Here is a 20,093-nt window from a genome sequence, read left to right on the forward strand (position 1 = left end):
ATTCAGATCTATAAATGTCGGACAAGGCGGTAATTCGTACCACTTGATGTGCTCAGTGATTTCGTTTACGACTTGGAAGTGGTCCATTGTGCTGTTTCCACTTCTGTAAGTCAGCTTATTCCACTGCTGAATTAAAATCTGTTTTTCTCTCTCTATGTCGTTGGCGATAGTTTAGGTACACATTCGCAATATATATCATTTATTCAGTTAAAACATTGTCAGCTGTTGGATTTTCTTGCTTACAACGAGGACCTGATGTGTGCATACTCATTTATCTATATTTTTACCGTTTTTCACTGGTGCACTATATGATAAATATAAGAAAATCGGAGAAATAAACGGCAAACAACGAAATACAACAATTTTAACAATGAAGTCTAGTATGAGACAATCATAAGGTGTGAACGCATGATTATCCCTCAACCACACAGTGACCTAAATAAGGAACAGAAGTCGTCAGAAAGCTTTCAAAACGTTTCTCGCGATACATCTCGCAACATACTCAACAGTAAAGTCTAAATTTGAATTACTGCCAAGGTGAAAAGCTATACTTTTTCTACGTTTTCAGAGCAATTGAGAGACCACCGACTAACGTCTGTACATGAGTACATGACATATTACGTTACAACCTATTCCCCACCTGAATTGTATCACAATACAACCCCAAGTTCCTAATGTAATAAGACTGACGGCCAAAGGTTGGAACTAGCGCAGCGAAATAAGTAATTCTGAACACGAAATATGCAGGAATTTCTGTGCATAAATAATCTACCTCAGTGTTCCCTTGCCCTACGTAATCCATTATAAAATGGTGCTTTATATCAATGTGTTTGGTTCAGGCGCTAGTAACATTATTTTTGGCTAAATTTATAGCAGAATATCTTGGTGGGTTCTATACTAATATTACACTCTGTATCAGTCATTAGAGTCCTGATGCGCAACGCTTCTTGAACTGTGTGTGACAGAACTATATACTCAGCTTCTACAATGCTCATGGCTGTTGTTTCTTTCTCTGACAGGACCAGAATATAAGTCCCCCCATTAATCCAAATCAACATCCAGTAATGGAATGTCTGCTCTCCAACCCATTTCCCCAATCTATATCACTATAGCCCTCGAGTTTTATATTTCCCTTTTTACTATATCTTACTTTATAGTCTGTTGTTCCCTTTAAATATCTAAATATACTTTTAACGGCCCTGCAGAGTCTGTCTCTTGGACTTTTACAGAATCTGCTTACAACATTTGTGGCTAAAGCAATATCAGGCCTTGCTGTTTCTGACAAATACAATAGGCTCCCTATCGCCTCTAAATATGGTACATTTTTATCGCACTCTATATCTTCTTTATTGGTCGTTAACTTGGCTCTTGGTTCCAACGGTGTAGAAGTGGGTTTACAGTCACTCATGCCACACTTTTCCAAAAGTTTCTTCGTGTATGCGGATTGGTCTATGCATAACTCTTCTGTCATCTTATTTTTAAAAATCTTCTTACCCAAATGTTGTTTTACCTCTCACAAGTCTTGCATGTCAAACTTTTTGGAATTGTCTTTTAAAATTGTTCATCTGTTCTTCACCTTTAGTTAGAATGAAGAAATCATCCACCCATATAACCATTATTGTGACCTCTACGTTACTTGTTCTATAATAGAGACCAGGATCTGCCTTAGATTGTTTCATGCTCATCTTTACCAAGGTTCCATGCAGACATCTTTTCCAGCAACGGCCACTCTGTTTCAGTCCACAAATACTTTTCTTCAATCGCCAAAGCTTCCCTTTTTCTAGACAAGTTTTTCTAGCTTCTTTTGATGGATTCACATGTATTTCTTCACCTAATTTCCCAATTAAGTAAGCTGTCTTCACATCCATTTGGTTAATTAATAAATCTTCTTTTATTGCCAGGGCTAAAAGGTATCTAAATGATTCACATTTTACCACTGACGACAACGTCTCTCTGTAGTCTACCCCTTCCTTTTGCGAATATCCCGTGACTACAAGTCGTGCTTTATATTTATTGGTTGCACTCTCAGGATTTTTTGTGCTAAACGCCCATCGTGATTGTAACAGTTTTTTTTTTTCCTTTCTGACATTTCAACCCATTTGGAAGTTTCATTTTGATAAAATGACTAATTCTCTTTCCACAGCCTCTTTCCATTAATGAGAATTCGGACAACTCATAGCCTCTTCAACTGTTGTAGGTTTATCATTAAAAGATTGGGTTATATACATTTCATAATCAGGATATTATTTAGGTTTAGGTATATGAGAAGAACGTCTCAAAACATTTTCTTCCTCTTCTTCATCCTCTAGAACTTAATCTTCATATAATGTATCTATATTTGTTACCATCTTCTTCTACTTCTTCCTCTTCTTCTTCATTTTCTGTTTCTTTTCCAGAATTAGTATCTCTTGAATTTGACGACGTTAATGCAGTGGTTGTATTCTCTTGGTGGTCCTCTTTTCTTTCGTTTTTATCTCTACTTCTTAGTATCTTCTTATTCATGGGATTCATGAATCGGTAACCCTGTGAGTCTTCACAATAGCCTACAAAAATATATTTCTTAGACATTAGGTCCCATATTCCCCACAACTGTTTCAGGATCTGCACCATAGCCTTACACCCAAAACTTTTTAAGTTACTTAGATTTGGCTTCTTTCCTGTCCACACTTCGTAGGGCGTTCTATATTTTACCGCTTTGGTAGGCGATTGATTGGTCAAATTCACAGCTGTCGACACCGCTTATGCCCAAAAACATTTAGGTAACCCAGCACCAGTTAACAAATTTCTTATTTTTTCAGCGATAGTCCCGTGTACTCTATCTGTAACTCCATTATGGGTTGGACTGTATCTGATGGTGGTTTGGTGTGTCTAATTCCTACTTCCTTCAAACGTTTCTTGAACTTTTGATTGGTTTACTCTGTCCCATTATCAGATCTGATAATGTTCACCATGTTTCCCGTTATCTTTCTACCATATTACGAAAGGCCTCAAAAATATCGCTCACTTGATCTTTAGAGCTTAAAAAATAAACATGATTATTATTTGAATAATCGTCTATAAAGGTAACAAAATAATGGCTTCCTCTGTAGATTCACGCCCCATCAGTCCCCAAACAAACATCCGTATGTATTAACCGCAAGACGTCTATACTTCTGCTTTTGCTAGGCTCAAAGGGCAGTCTAGTCTGTTTCCCTTCACAGACTTCTTCACATTTACCGTATTATTCTATTCCTGTCACTATATCCTTTAATAATGAAATGCTTTGACTATTTCACTTAGAGATAACAATTTACTTGCAACATCTTTTACACACTAAACATCATGTTCGGTAATATTTTCTTGTTCTCCATCTACAGTAACTACTTCCCCAGCAAGCTCACACTGTGACTTGGAACCATTCACTGTGGATATACTAGATGCGTTTTACTAGTGACATCATAAAGAGCTGTTTTGACTCTAATAATATGCACTGACGTTCCTGAATCTAATATCGATTCTGGTTCCCCAAAAGTGTAAGAAATGGAGAGCGGCTTACCTTGATCAGCAGTTCTCCTCTCTGGACTACTTGCGCCATACATTTTCTCCCTTTGTAGCTGGCCTTTGGTGGCATTCGGATGTGATATGAGCCATCTTCTGACAGTTGTACCACTTGGCTGGTTTTCTCTTTTCCTTCTTGCAATAAAGTGCTGTAGCTGTTTCCTTCTCCGAAGTATGACACACTGACGTATTTTTCACGTTCTGCACGATCTTGACTTTTATGCTGTCTCCCGTGATCGGTATGCCCGAACTTTCTAACTTCAAAATCATGGGTGCATATTTTTCGGGCAGTCCTGCTAACTGTAATGTGCCTTCCCATTCATCGGCAATCTCTAGCCCAATGTTTCTTAATCAATTCGGTGTGGATATTGTCTTCTTCACATACTCCTTCACGTTCTTGCAGTTACCCAGTCGAGTGGTTACAAGTCCACGTAATAATCCGACTTTTATTGTAAGGCCACTGTCTTCAGATGCACTCTGTAACTTGTCCCAAACTTCTTATGACGTCACAGCTTTCTCTGTGTTTACATAGTTCACTGATTCAGTCAATAATATCAGTTTTGATCTTGCCTCCCGGTCCTTATTTGCGTTATTTTGCTCAGTGGGCTTCAGTGTACTGTTCGCTACGTCCCACAAATCGCCGAAGTGTAAGTATGCTTTCCACAGCAAATTTCCATGTAGCGTAGTTCTCGCGACATACAGGTCTATCTGCGTTATGTGTGCCGCACTCATTTTCACAATTACCTTTATTGGTAGTAAAGACAGTATTAAACTACGCCGCAATCGGCTCGTTGCGATAGCTTTCATAACACACTTCCAGGACTATTCCGACGATATTTCGTTCTATATGTCAGAATAGATGGCAACGGCCTTGCCGCAGTGGATGCACCGGTTCCCGTGAGATCACCGAAGTTAAGCGCTGTCGGGCGTGGTCGGCACTTGGATGGGTGACCATCCAGGCCACCATGCGCTGCTGCCATTTTTCGGGGTGCACTCAGCCTCGTGATACCAATTGCGGAGCTACTCGACCGAATATTAGCGGCTTCGGTCAAGAATACCATCATAACTACCGGGTGAGCGTGTGCTGACACCATGTCCCTCCTATCCGCATCCTCCTCTGAGGATGACACGGCGGTCGGATGGTCCCGGTAGGCCACTCGTGGCCTGAAGACGGAATGCTACATGTCAGAATACATATCACAATGCATTCACTGCTGCCTGGGTCCCATAACATGATGGAAAGTGAAATAAGTAATTCTGAACAGGAAAAATGTAGGACTAAGGCAAGCTAATATTTTAACATCCATTACATAGAAAAGCGCATTTACCATCGGCAGTTATGGTAACGCCACAAAGTATACAAAAGCATACAGGTCTATTACACTCAGTCAAATGGTTCAAATGGCTCTGAGCACAATGGGACTCACCTGCTGAGGTCATTAGTCCCCCTAGAACTTAGAACTAGTTAAACCTAACTAACCGAAGGACATCACAAACATCCATGCCCGAGGGCAGGATTCGAACCTGCGACCGGAGCGGTCTTGCGGTTCCAGACTGCAGCGCCTTTAACCGCACGGCCACTTCGGCCGGCTACACTCAGTCCACAACATTTCACCGCATACACATTCACATACGAAATTACTGTTCATATATCCCCAACACGTACATACCTTTGCAGATGACATGCTGTATGCCGAAAAACAATCATAGAAATTATGCAACGGAGTTAAAGTAAAAAAGGTGCACTAAAATTATTCGCACAATAACTGGAACTAAACACAACACCTGTAATAACGTTTTTTTCGATGTGTGTTGTAACAGTGATAATTTTTGCATATTTTAGAATAACGAAACCCACTGATGATAGTGGTATTTCGCTGAAACTACTACATGCTAATATTACAAACGCGAAAGTAACTCTTACGTTTTCACGACAAAACCGCTGAAACCGATTTCTAAGAAATTTGGCATGGAGAGGCCCTGTGGAAGACAGGATACTGTTGAGCACTTTCTGCCTCAGTGAACATAAACAACGTTTAAAAATTATCATGTACAGTTTGTGTAAAGTATAGCTACTTCATATAGCACGGTGCGTGATGCGCACCACTGCCAACGTGACTCCCGCACGCACAACTCTACTGCGAGACTGCGCGTGCCTCATCGCCGTGCGATGGGGCAGTTAGTACGAGGGGGAGGGAGAGCCCACGTCACGAACTGTGCATAGGGGACGTCCGCTGACGTAATAAGGGGAGAGGGGTCTGGCAAAATCCCACCAAATCTCATTTTACGGGGTGGTTGATGGGGGGGGGGGGGGGGGGGGGGGGGGGGGAATGAAAAATCCGTGCTACTGTGAGATTTTATTTCAGAAGTTCTCAGCTCAGCCGCACCGGCCGAAATCACTGCGTGTCAGCGGGTCTGTAGTAGGCTGACCAGACGTCCCCGTTTTGTCGGGACACACAAATGTCCGTGGTGTCCAGAGTTAATCATTCCGGACACATAAGTGTCCCAGTTTTTAATCGAGAAACAAATGCGTGCAACAATATTTTTCATTCAATTAAAGTTTCCACGAGTAGAACGTTATAGAAATATATGCGTATTTTCACAGTATATAAGGCCTACCGCATTTGGTTTAACTGTTTTTATGCCTTAATAGAGAGTAAGTGGTATGTTCAAAAGAAAAGTAGGCATTACCTACCCGCGCCTGTTACTTGCTGACCTCCCACTTTATGGCTCTCAAGATAAAACAAAAACCAAAGGAGCTATAAAGGAGCATCACTTAACTCAAACCATTTCTCCATCTCGAAGTTAATTTTGTGAAGAACGTGAGCGATCAAGCAGGTGTTACCTGTACTTATCGAAAATTGTTTGTGATGTATGCACGCTTGCCCTAACAGTCTGAAATCATAAATTTTAACTTGAAATGTATAATTTCTGATTACTGGTTAGTAAATTTACAGGTTTTCAGGATTAACTAAACTGTGCGTAGTAAGTGACTAAACACACTAGAAAATAATAAAATATATCCAGGCTATTACAATAAAAATGTAAATATTAGTCTTCTTATTTCTGGAGAAAAGAATTTTATTGATGTGTAATGTGCCTACATTTTCCTCTCCAATTAACGAAATGTAGATACATTCATGCCATGAAGTTTTCTCAGCTGCTGTGTTGTCGGAGGGCTATTATTAATTTCAAACTAAAAACTCGACTCAGTGGACGAGGTCGCTAACGCACACTGGGGCGGTGGCGCTCGACCCAGACGTATGCTGGTTCGAATCCTGGTGGTGGAAAAAAGTTTCCATTGCCAGTACGTAGCCAGCAAGGGTAGGAGAGATGGTGGCGAAAGTTCCTGATTACCAGACTTTGCGCCAGTGTCCTGGTTTGTATACCGAACCTCTCCGCAGTGTTTCATGAAGTGGGGCATGTGACTGTTGATGGTGATCCGACCGTCAGATGACGACGTTAAAGCTTCGAGGATAAACAAACAAACAAAATCTGACAAGAAAGGGAGGCGTAAGGGTGGAAATGAAGATAGGTATAATGTACAAACACTAGTGTCCCAGTTTCTTCTTTCCGAAGGCTGGTGAGCCTAGTCAGTTATATTAAATTTAAAGGTGAGCGTTGGCCGTAATATTGATGTTTTATTGATAGCATAATTGATTTTCAATCACATAGTGATCATCTTCAGTGCTGTACAAATTAAACTCAGACACTGGTATCAAGTTATCACTGATGATGATGTGATTGAAAATCGATTATGCTATCAATAAAACATCAATATTACGGCCAACGCTGACCTTCCTTTTAATTTAACAAATATGGTCGTTGTGCACACAGCACTCCATGGAGTCGCCAATCACTAGTCAGTTGTGGTACTCTGCAACGCTTATAGTCTAATGTTATTGTCTTCAACATGAATTTGTATCAAAACTTTTACAAGGCGAATATTAAGCGACATGCCGACAAGTCGAAACTCACATGCGGGCAAGAAGTTAAACGTTTGTGGAAGGAAGCTTAGCTTAAGTTCACCGACAAGAATTCTCTAAGTGGTCCTGTTAATCAAGAGATTGAAAAGCTACGAAATCATACGGATCAAGGAAAGGTAAAACCAATGTTACCTTCCATCTGTAGAGCAAGTAAAAGACATTTAATGTAATATACCATAAAAAGGTCAGTTTTTTAAGGGGCCCGTCAAACGGTTAATACTATCTCTCTGGAGCCTTTCTGTCCGTCTGTCTCTGTTCTGTGCGTCCGAATACTACTCAGGGTTGGCGTGTAAAGTATTTTTAATCACATGTCAAAAAACACTGCTAACCGTTTGTAGTCAGCTATTTTGACCCATGACTGCGAAAAATGTCATACTCTATAATGTCATGCAGTGTTGTATTTAAATTGGCGTATATCACGGTCCATTCAATTTCAAAACGTTAAAAAATACCACTTACCCACAAAAGTATGTAATTTATTATGGTATGGTCATAATTCTTTGCTTTAAATTGTTTATAAGTAAAAAAATAAAAAAGTATTTACAATAAAATATTATAAAATTGACTTTGTTTCCTTATAATTAACACTTCACTACATTTAAAGGAAGCTCAATGCACAAATTTTTGAGTAAAATGAAATAAAACTGGACGGCGATCTGAACCAACATCCTACTGATCACGAGTCGAGGCCTCGAGTGTCTTAATCACTTAGCCACTTCGTTCTGCTTCCCTTTTACGTATGTCTTTATGCACTGCCTCATGCGGCATTACTTTCGGAATATTTCGCTATCCCAGAACGAAATTTTCACTCTGGAGCGTAGTGTGCGCTGATATTAAACTTCCTGGCGGATCATAACTGTGTGCCGGACCGAAAGTCGTACTCGGGACCTTTGCCTTTCGCTGGCAAGTGCTCTACCGTCCGAGCTACCAAAGCACGAATGACAGCCTGTCCTCACGGCCCTACTTCCGCCAGTACCTCGTCTCCTACCTTAACTTCAAGAAGCTCTCCTGCGAAACTTGCAGAACTAGCACTCTTGGATATTGCGGAGAGATGGCTTCGCAGCCGGCCGGTGTGGCCGAGCGGCTCCAGGTGCTTCAGTCTGGAACCGCGCGACCGCTACGGTCACAGGTTCGAATGCTGCCTCGGGCATGGATGTGTGTGATGTCCTTAGGTTAGTTATGTTTCGGTAGTTCTAAGTTCTAGGGGCTGATGACCTCAGATGTTAAGTCCCATAGTGCTCAGAGCCATTTGAACCATTTGAACCCATGGCTTCGCCCTAACCTGGGCCTGGGGGAATGTTTCCAGAATGAAATTTTCACTCTACAGCAGAGTGTGCGTTGATATGAAACTTCTTGGCGGATTAAAGCTGTGTACCGGACCGAGACTCGAACTCGGGACCTCTGCCTTTCGCGGGCAAGTGCTTTACTGACAGAGCACCTGACTGCGAAAGGCAAATGTCCCGAGTTCGAGTCTCGGTCCAGCAAACACTTTTAATCTGACAGGAAGTTACTTCGCTATTAACTATTCGTATTTCTGAGTAGTTCTTGAACAATACCAAAGTCTAAAGAAAGCTTCCGGTTTTGGTAAAATTGTCTCTCGTATTAGTTACTAGCTAGACGCCCTTGCTTCGCAACCGAAGTTAAAGAAGGGCCTTTGCATAAAGTCGCTTTTATAGTTCCGTTGCTCAACCGATAAAGACGGAACTCATCTAGGATCGTTTTGTCAAAAAATTAGCTTCCTTTAGCCAAGTGATGAAATAAAAATGAATCCTATCGAAAGAAGCAAAGTAATTTCATGAAGATTTTAATACAAGAAGCAAAATCAGTAAATCCGTACATCCTAGCCAAAAAAATCAATATTACACTGTATTCATTAAAATAAGATTGTGGTGCTTGATTCTGTCACTGACGTAAATTTCCGAAAATACTTCTGTCACTGAGGTAAAAATATCTAACAGCACCATTTGTTGGTTCATTGGTGTACTACACTGTCGTTTAGGTAAACGTCCTAACTACTAAGCTGAGCAGACTCCTGCAACTTTTAAGTTACGATTTTTTATGATTAGGTTTTGATGAAATAAAGCATATAAGTTGCCCCAAGCTATGCTCATCTTACCTGAGAAAACATCCATGAAAATTCATCTAGTAGCTTTGGAGATTAGCAAGTTAGGTTAGCCAGACAAACTGGTAGACATGACGGTTTTACAGTTTTATTATTAGTGTGTAGATTGGACCATCCCTTTCACTCTTCTTTCCTTTTTAACGCGGCTTGCCAAGATTTCGTCTCCTGCACCAATTTCTTCACCACAGTCCAGGACTTGCAGACACCCAACGACACGCCACGGAAAACTTCACAGACCCCTCAATTACTTGCATATACTCGTACTACAGTTTTTATCTTCCATTGCAATTTTTGCCTACTGTGTCACGGACAACCTGTGCCCACCTATGTTACCTCTCATGCAACAGCAGTAACTCATTCTGAGTGAACAAGTACACCTGGCAAACAAGTAATGTGTACACATCTTTAATGAAATTTTTAAAAACCAAAAGTTGTTAGTCATTGCCCCCTCACAACTAGTTTGGAAATAAGTGACAATGATTACATTATAAGATTTGCCAGTAGCCACTTCATATATTATAAGTGATAGTGTGGTTCCACAACCATTTAACAATTTCATTCTCATAATCTGTAACATCTATTATGTTTGTGTATGTGTAACATAACTGAACTTCTTAGATCTAAAGTATTTGACGATAACTACTGTTTTCCCATGTAAACACTTTAGATGTTGTGTGTGTATGTGCTAGTGAAGTTATTAACATCTACTGTATCAAAGGCATTCCACGGAAGTACCAATATTTACCATGACGTATAATATACAGTTAATGTGCAAAAAACCGAGATATTTTTGTAACAAATGTGATGAATGTAATGTGGAAACGACATGGATACTCCAGATGTATGTATGTGCTATTACACTTTGCAACACATGCCGCTGAGCAATTGCTTCAGTCGGGTCTACTTAGTTACCATCACATTATTTGCTTTTTTTATTTAAACAGTGATCTCCAACAGTGAGCACTGAAACATATAATTGAAAGTAGAACCATCTGAAGGCGGGCACAAGCCCTAAACCGGTCGCGCTAAATAAAATCACCTTCTGTTGTGACTGGTAGCGGTTATTGTTTTATGACCCATAAAGGAACAGTCATGGAGTTCAGCTGTATCCATTGCGGATTATATTAACTTCAGAGTATTCCTGCCGCTTTAAATTCGACCGCATTATTCACACTTTTCCATACCCTTTCATCAGCTTAGAACTTATATTCTCCTAAACTCAAAGCCAGTTTTATACATAATTCACTACGACGAATTTCTCTAGAATTTTCATATCTATTGAAAATTGTGGTAAAAACTGAGACAGTTAACTATAAAATTTGAGTTTTTTCTAAATATGAAGGTTAAAATGTAACAGTTCATTCATTTTTTCATGAATTAAATAAATACTAGACTTTCATACACCTGTAAGTATGGTTTGTATGCTGTGCACAATGCATCGAAGAATCTCTCTTACTTATGAAGAAATGTGTACCAAATGGTTCAAATGGCTCTGAGCACTATGGGACTTAACATCTGTAGTCAACAGTCCCCTAGAACTTAGAACTACTTAAACCTAACTAACCTAAGGACATCACACACATCCATGCCCGAGGCAGGATTCGAACCTGCGACCGTAGCAGTCGCGCGGTTCCGGACTGAGCGCCTAGAACCGCTAGACCACCGCGGCCGGCAAATGTGTACCTATAGCATCAAATGCAGCCAATGGTAAGTGAAAAAATGATGAAATTTCACTTGTAAAAAAAATTATTTTGTTATGTTTTTGAACTTCCACTGCTTGAGTGTGAACCCTGAATCCTTCCTGGTCATGCTGACAAAGTTTTACGAATTTATCTGTAAAAGTATGGACAGTGGAAATTAAAATGTCCTGTGGTGCCTCTCCTGCTCCAAGTCCGCCCGTTTGACGACCTACCCTACTTAACTGACTGCTCCCTCTCTTTAAACGACGATAAACAAAAACCTATGCCAGCATTTGTTCACGTTCCGTTTCGCTAGGACTGAGAGAGTTGGGGAGGAACAGAATGAAGGGAACTATCATGCCGTGCGCAGCCACAGCTGGGTAAGTGTGAAACCGCCGCGCCGGTATTCCATGTACACGGCGCCTTTTACACGGCTGCCAGGCAACTGCGAAAGGGACCTAAATGGCAGGACCCCTTTACGGCCGCCACCACAAGCCACCGCTCCGAGTATCAGCTTCAGTTGGACGACTAATATTTGAAATTCCCGCGTTTCCTGTCTAGCAGTAGTCGGTCGGAGTTTCCGAGTGAAATGGTGCGAAAGATTCCACTCGAGAAAATCCTCTCCGGGACTAGCGCTGCACGCCATCCTATTAAACAGAGGCAAACTTGGCGTGGCCGGGAGTGTGTATTAGCATTCCTGGGAAAGCAGTTAACAGGGCGAAGTTTTCCCGCGCTACGCAGGTCGTAACACGATTTCTGCTCTTGGTGTGTTTGTGCTGCGTACTCCCAGTGATGTTCTTTAATGCTCAAACGTTGCATAGCATAGCAAATTTGACTAAAGTAAAACCCGAAGAACGTAAACATGATTTAGTTTATAAATACGAAATATTAACTGTTGAACGGAGCGTGAATGCGTTGTTTAGAAAGTTCAGCACCTTAGTTTACTAGTATGTGTTGAAAGTTATTTTATCGCTTGTATATGATTTGTACTGAAATGAAAATGGCATTATTGGCCAGGAGATCCCATATGGATGCAAGTCTTATAATTTGACGCCACTTCGGCGACTTGAGTGTCGATGATGAGGGCAATCCAAATAAAATCTCCGATCCAGCCGGAAATCGAACCTGTATCTGCGTTGAGCACTCTGCTACGGGAAAAGACTGGAACGTATTTAAATATTATATGTTTCTGACACTATTGCGTAGTTGGAGCTGGAACTTTTCGTGCCGTTTCTAAATACTCGAAATTGGCAGTCTGGCCCATTGTCTCCGAATGTAGGTACTGCCCGCGATGCCTCGGACGTAATAGTCAGCCAGGTGCATACAGTATTTCCATTAGTCCTCCCATCAAACAATGATTAGCATCAAGTCCTTTTAACATTCGAATTCAAGAATTTCTTAGTTTACAGTAACCGAACTACTTATTACAACAAAACATTATATAGGCTCTCTATGCATCAAGAAAAACAGTCTGTCTTTAGATTTCATTTCTACAAACATTATTCCTTAAAAGTACCGCATGTCGGGTATTATATGGTTGTGCTATTTCTTCATTTCAGTTTATTATATTAACAAAGTAATGGAATTAAGATACACCAGCGTCGTTGGTTTAACTGTCATGCTTTACTCAGCGAAACTCAGAAAAATCCCGACAATAATAAGACTATAGAGTTTGCCGAAGCTTGATGTTGAGATAACCAGGCGTCCCGTATTTTTCGAGACATCCCGTATTTCCAGCATAATTTTAAATGTTCCGTCAGGACGAGCTCTGTCCTGTGTTTCAACCCTGTTCGATTATTATTACGAAATCTTTCGCGCTACAGTTGGGAAGTGCCTATTTTCAATCAACACACATACCGCATGAAGATACGCGGAGCTTGCCTGTCAATCTGCGTCGCGCAGCGCGTCTCTTTCTGCCTTTCTCTGCTTTACATTCTTCTGTTTATTATCCATCTCACTTTCTTTCAACAATTTCGTGTTTAACATTTTCGTTCGTTTGCTAACTCGTTTAAAAACTGTCAACGCGTGTTATCAACACTGGAAGGATCTGTTAATTCCATTCTTGACTGTTGTTCTAGTTTAAAACTGTTCATTGAGTTGCGAGAACTGCTGAATGGTGAACTTGTTACGCTTGTGAATTATTTCAAAAACTATAGACAAAATGAGTAATTTAAGTGGCAGTGACCCAGATAATTCACCTAAAAGTGGTGAAACAATTTCTAAGCAAGTCAAAAGGCTTACTTGTAAGTATAATCAGAACGGGGAAAATAGTTATACCTGGTTAAGAAAAGTAAAAGAAATCTCGTACAAGGTGTATTGTCGCTTGCGCAATAAAGATTTCTCTTGTGCTCATGGAGGCGTTGCTGATGTAAAACAACATGAAACTACTAAATCTCAAATGACGGTTGTTATCAATAAAGCATCAAGTACCTTATCCAGATATTTCTCGAAACCTGAATCATCTGCTTCGGAGACGGACAAGATTACTGCTGGAGAACTCGCATCTGTTTATGACACGTAAAGCATTCTCTTACTTACAATAATATAGATTGTTCACACAAATTATTACCTTACATTTGCTGTGATTTAAAAATAGCTCAAAGTATTAGCTGCGGAAGAACAAAAGCGTAAGCTATCGTGTGCGGTGTATTGGCCAAAGAATCTGTTAAAAATATTTTAAAGACATCCAAGAAAAAATCTACACTTTTTAGTAGCGACGATCCAGGTAACAAAAAAGTAGAAAAATGTTTCCAATTTTCTTACGGTTCTTTGATTATGATACTGAGGTTGTAAACCGTCCACTGGAATTTTTAGAATGTAACGATGAATTTACAAATTAATTAAATGCCAAGCCACTGAATAGCACAGCGAATGCCACACTGGTAACATGTTTTCATTTACAAATTAATTAAATGTCAAGCCACTGAATTACACAGTGGATGTCACACTATATCAAGTTCCGAAGTTGTTAATAGACACATTGGAGAAGAATGGCTTGTCTTCAAATAAAGTTTCGGCATTCGCTGTTCACAACACCCATGTAAACTTCGGCAGAAATCATTCCATTTATACATTTTTTTTAGCTGAAAATGATAAAATTGTCAAAGCTGACTGCACCGTCCATATTCTCCACAATGCTGCAAAATACAGTACTAATAAATTGGAATGTGATGCTGGAAGTTTGATACTGAAACTATGCAGTCACTTGAGTAGATCTGCGAAACGAAGAACGGACTTGCACCTCCAACTTAAAGCGAATGACATGCAATGGGAAGAAATAATAAAATATGTCTAGGTCATGTGTGGAAAGAGTATAAAAATAGCCGGCCGTGGTGGCCGAGCGGTTCTACGCGCTACAGTCTGGAACCGCGTGACCGCTACAGTCGCAGGTTCGAATCCTGCGTCGGGCATGGATGTGTGTGATGTCCTTAGGCTATTTAGGTTTAAGTAGTTCTAAGTTCTAGGGGACTGATGACCTCAGATGTTAAGTCCCATAATGCTCAGAGCCATTTGAACCAAGTATAAAAATATAGCCTGCACTAAAATCTCATTTACTGGAATTCCGCAATGAAAGCCCTCGTCTATTATGTAAAGAAGACGAGAAAAAGAGCTTTGGCGTATTTGTCGTTTCTGCATAACGCAACGTTTTCGGTAGAAACAACAATGAAGAAGATTGAATCAGATTCTCTGCCAGCTGTTGATATGCACGCTGAACGCACACGATTCGCGAATAGATTGAACAGAGAATAAAAGACAACGTTTTCCGAAGAAAGACAAGAGAAATAATGGGTGAATTAAGCACTGACGCAAATTCGGAACGATGTTTCCACAGTTCTACACCAATTTTGTAGGATATTTCTTACCACACTATGGTTTCTCAAGAAACATCATCCTTTCCAAGATGCTGTGTCCAAACTTAAAATCACCAATAAATTACGACCATTTTCAAAAAGCTGCGGAACTTTTAAGAATCGAGCAACTGATCATGGGCTCTTTTACGAAGAATTTCAAATAATTAAAAGAAGCCTAGACATGGCACAGTCTTTTGATGACATGGAAGCCGAGCGGGATTAACCGAGCGGTCTTAAGCGCTGCAGTCATGGACGGTGCGGCTGGTCGCGGCGGAGGTTCGAGTCCTCCCTCGGGCATGGGTCTGTGTGTTTGTCCTTAGGATAATTTAGGTTAAGTAGTGTGTAAGCTTAGGGACTGATGACCTTAGCACTTAAGTCCCAAAAGATTTCACACACACACAAAAATGGAAGATAATTATGGAAGGGTTTTCCAAGAATGAAATCCCAAATATTTCTCACGTGTTATCGTTCATCTTTAGTAATCCTAGTCCCAACTACTTCGTAGGAAGGGTTTTTTCACAGATGGCATTAAAATGGGCTGATGTACGATATAAATGTACCTCTAATTTGATAAATTGACCATTTTCAACTAAGATTATACCGGCACTGATTTTTTTAAAGATTTAAAAAAAAAATGTTAAAACTTGCATAGCCTTCATTAAAGTATAATAAAGACCAATGAATCACAACAAATAATTTTGTTTTTCATTTTTCCCGGGTTAAAAACGCGACATCCCTTTAGTTTTCCTACTGAACATTTGTTCTTTACAGGGTAAACAAACATCTGGCAACACTAATAATCAGTTAACTTGAGCTAATTTAACCAAGCACATTAGGTATTAGCTGATGCAAGCATGGAATTGCGAGTATCTAATGTGTGAGCATTCAGATGCGCAGACAAATTTTTGTCGTCAACATACATTGCCTCCATAGTTAACGTGAATTTGATACGTTGCAAGATGTGGCCGCACGTTCTGATTTTGATTGTCACGTTTTGGTTTTGATTGTCATTGCATCGCTAGTACATACAGATCAATTTCACAAACATCGTGGATTTTGTACACTCGGTTCACAGCCACCTTAATAATTTGCATTCAATATGTGGAAATAAATGCAAGGTCATTTCGATCACCGTTATTTCTTGGTTGCTGCACTTACTCGTATTACCAACTATATGTTTTAATAAATCATACTGTGAGAGCATTGCGAGGTGGCCACCAAGTATGCCAAATTCAAAATGTTAAGAAAAACACCTAATTTAAAACTATGACATGCAGCAAATTAGCACTTACTTTGAAATATTTCAGCAGTCTAAATTCTTCCATGTGAACCTTCTGGCGCGACACGTTTATTCATTCATAGAGAAACTGAAATACGAATCGCATATGCGTATTCTATACCTCGTAAGCACTAGTACTACTGTTGCCTACAGCGCCTTTTTTAAGAACAATGGTTGGACATCTGTGTACTCCTGTCAACATTGTGGCCAGTATGGGGGCATGCACTTCTGTCTGTGGTGATCACACACACTACTGAGATTTTATATTTGTGGGTTCCACAGCCTTAACGTGTTTTGATAATGAAAACCTGGTCCAGGCAGGGTGCATTCTGCTATTTTGTCTAAAACTGACATGGTGAGACCGTGGCTGTGTACAATTAATTTAGGTTAATTCTTACAAAGAAGAAAACAGCAACCAGCCATTATTAATACTGCTATTTATTTAGGTAAATAGCGCCGTTACCGGTTTCGAACTGGCAAGTTCATCATCATACGGCTGTTCACATGATTTTTAAGATACACTTTACATTATCGTCCGGTTTCGATTTTTATTATTCCACTGTGACGAAGTATTTTTGGTGTGTTGTTGCCCTACGGCAGAAAAACAGTGTTAGAAGCGCCCTATGTGAAAATAATTAACCTCAAAACGATGAAATCCCGCGGAATTTTCGACGTAAGTACCGTAACCACTTAACTTCACATATTTATTTACGCTGTTTTTCATCGTTTGGAGGTTAGTTATTTTCACATAGGGCGCTTCTAACACGGTTTTTCTACCGTAGGGCAACAACACACCAAAAATACTTCTCCACAGTGGAATAATAAAAATCGAAAACGGACGATAATGTTAAGTGTATCTTTAAAATCATGTGAATAGCCGTCTGATGATGAACTTTCCAGTTCGAAACCGGTAACGGCGCTAGTTACCTAAATAAAAAGCAGTATTAATAATGGCTGGTTACTGTTTTATTCTTTGTAAGAATTAACCTACATTTCGGGTGCATTCTTTTTATTTTCAGTCAGTTGGCCAATTTCAACTGTGGGTCATTTTCAAAAACATGTCTCACGCTTGCAGTTTCACTTTAAATTCTAATAGACATGTACCAGCGAAGTATTAGAATGTAAAATGAGGCGGGAAGCTTAAGATGTATGCTTCAAAATGACTGATGGTTGAAATTGCCCAAATGAACGGAAAATAAAAGAATACAGCCTACATTGACCATGTTTTCATTCTGAAAACCCTATCTAGAACCATGTCCTGCCTTTTGTAATTTCCAAAGGACCATCATAAATCGTGGTGATTAAGTGTATTTATTGTCTTTGCAGAAAAGTGTAATTTCTGTTCGTCTCATTGCGTATTTCTTTCAGTTACCTTCTGTTACTGTACTGTAGCAGTTCTTTCTATTAATCGTAGAAGTTTCGTCAAGCTCTGTTACTTGACAGTGACACATGCGCGAAATTTACTTTAGACGTTAAGTAATTAGTGAGCAAGTCTGACTTGTGGGTGAAAACAGCTCGAAATACGTACACATTCCACACACTGACTTGCGGCGCGCTTCCAAATTTATGTAGCACCATTACGTAATTATATGGTCATCCTGTTACATAAAGTGGCCCTGCGGTAGTAATTCTTTATTGTACTTTATTGTACTCTTCAACTCGTAAAGCACCTCTTTCGGGTAGGGGTAACTATTTACTTGCCTATGAAAAATGTTGTATTGTGGGCATCCGCAGCTGTAGAACTGATCCCATGATGAATAAGACCGCTTCAGATGTATGATCAGAAATAAAAGTTTATCATACAGGAGAAGCGGCTTTATTCGTCTTGGTTCTATGAAAAATAATTTTCCTTCCTTGAAGTATTTCGATTTATCCCTTAGCAGCCTTACTCTTACTAGTAAATACATGTGTAAAAATAGGGCAAGTGAGAACAATATCAAAGTTTCAGTCTCAGCGCAAAATGAAAATACTTACAGTGAGGTCACATGACAATTCCGATTTGAGGTTGGTAATTTGTGCAGTATGCTACGCTCACGCCACTGATATTCCTACACGAGGGGGCAACCAAAGGAGACAAATTCTTTTGCATGTACGTCGCTCAGCGGCCGAAGGTTTTTATCTGTAGCTGCACTGTGGTGGATTTCCGACCTTTGCTCATTTGTAAAATTATACTCCATCAGACGCACCCTGCAACGATGCAACCTTATCATCACTTTCTCTGTATCCTGTATAGGAGATGTAGCCTTGAGAATCATGATAAAGTGTTTATTTGTCAGCTTATACGATGCCGCTGAGGCCACGTAGTCATAAAAACCGTCTTTGGAGATTAGAATGCCGCTCTCAATGAACGCCGTTGTTTAAGGTCGATACGATGGTATGGCAGCATACCTGTGCCCACAGGAAAGAAGTTCACAGCACTTTTTCCAGCAGCTCCTCCCCGAGCTGAATACCACCATGCAGGTACTTCTAGATTATTTTGCTAAGGTGTGAGTAGCTGTACGAACTACGTAATCACTTAGTGCAGGGCACGGCGGCCAATGAGTGCACAACAACCCACAGTTCTCGTCCTGCGGAACCAAGCGAGATGGTGCAGTCCACAGAAGTCGTATTGCGGGGGGACCAGGGTCCAAATCTCCGAGCAGCCATCCAGATTTATCTTCGTCGCGTTTTCCACAAATTCTCCTTCATTTCCTTTCCGTCGCTGTGCACTAGCATGAGATTCATCTTGGCTGTAAGATTTTACCTTTCATAACACTCCCCTAAGTACGAGATCTGTTCAAAAAATTCCGAACTTTAGTAATTTCGCGCCAATGGTGTGTTGGAGCGAAATGCGGTTGGCATCCCTGAACACGCCTGGGTTCAATGTGTAACTGCAGGAAGTTTCATTGCTGTATGTCTGTTAGTTATTTTTTAGTACTGTACTGAGTAGAACGTTGTGTCGCACTGTTTGCGAATTACGAGATGGCAGAGTTACAGGAGCAACATGTATGCATTAAATTTTGTGTGAAACTGAAGAAAACCTATAGACACAGCAAATAATGCAGGAAGCATACAGTGATGAGTGCTTAAGCCGTACTAGGTGTTACGGATGGTTCACAGGGTTTAAAAGTGGCCAGACGGAAGTTAAAGATGTTCCTCATTCAGGCTGCCCTTCGACGCTCACGTCAGAAAAGTCAACGAAACTGTGGGCGCGAATCGAAGACTGACTGTCCGAGAGATTGCAGAGGAGTGTAACATTTATGTTGGATCGTGTCATCAAATTCTGACACAGCGTCTCGGCCGGCCGAAGTGGCCGTGCGGTTAAAGACGCTGCAGTCTGGAACCGCAAGACCGCTACGGTCGCAGGTTAGAATCCTGCCTCGGGCATGGATGTTTGTGATGTCCTTAGGTTAGTTAGGTTTAACTAGTTCTAAGTTCTAGGGGACTAATGACCTCAGCAGTTGAGTCCCATAGTGCTCAGAGCCATTTTTTGAACAGCGTCTCGGAATGTATCGTGTTGACGCGAAGTTCGTCCCACGACTCGTGAGTCACGAGCAGAAAAACCTTCGACTCGCAATATGTGAGGAGCAAATGAGAGCGAGATCTGTGAGGAGCAAATGAGAACGAGATGTTCCTTGGGAGAGTCATGACTGATGATGA

The 20,093-nt window shown here is 40.5% G+C and overlaps 1 protein-coding gene and 1 pseudogene across 1 annotated transcript in view; one reads left to right on the forward strand and one right to left on the reverse strand.

Moving 5' to 3' along the window:
• The window catches only part of LOC124803239, a 366,808-nt gene that overhangs the window by 165,498 nt on the left and 181,217 nt on the right, over positions 1-20,093 (reverse strand). The gene's annotated exons all lie outside the window — the stretch shown is intronic.
• LOC124803597 lies at positions 4,399-4,516 on the forward strand (annotated as a pseudogene).

Source organism: Schistocerca piceifrons, chromosome 6, assembly GCF_021461385.2.
Source record: "Schistocerca piceifrons isolate TAMUIC-IGC-003096 chromosome 6, iqSchPice1.1, whole genome shotgun sequence".
Taxonomy (NCBI): domain Eukaryota; kingdom Metazoa; phylum Arthropoda; class Insecta; order Orthoptera; family Acrididae; genus Schistocerca; species Schistocerca piceifrons.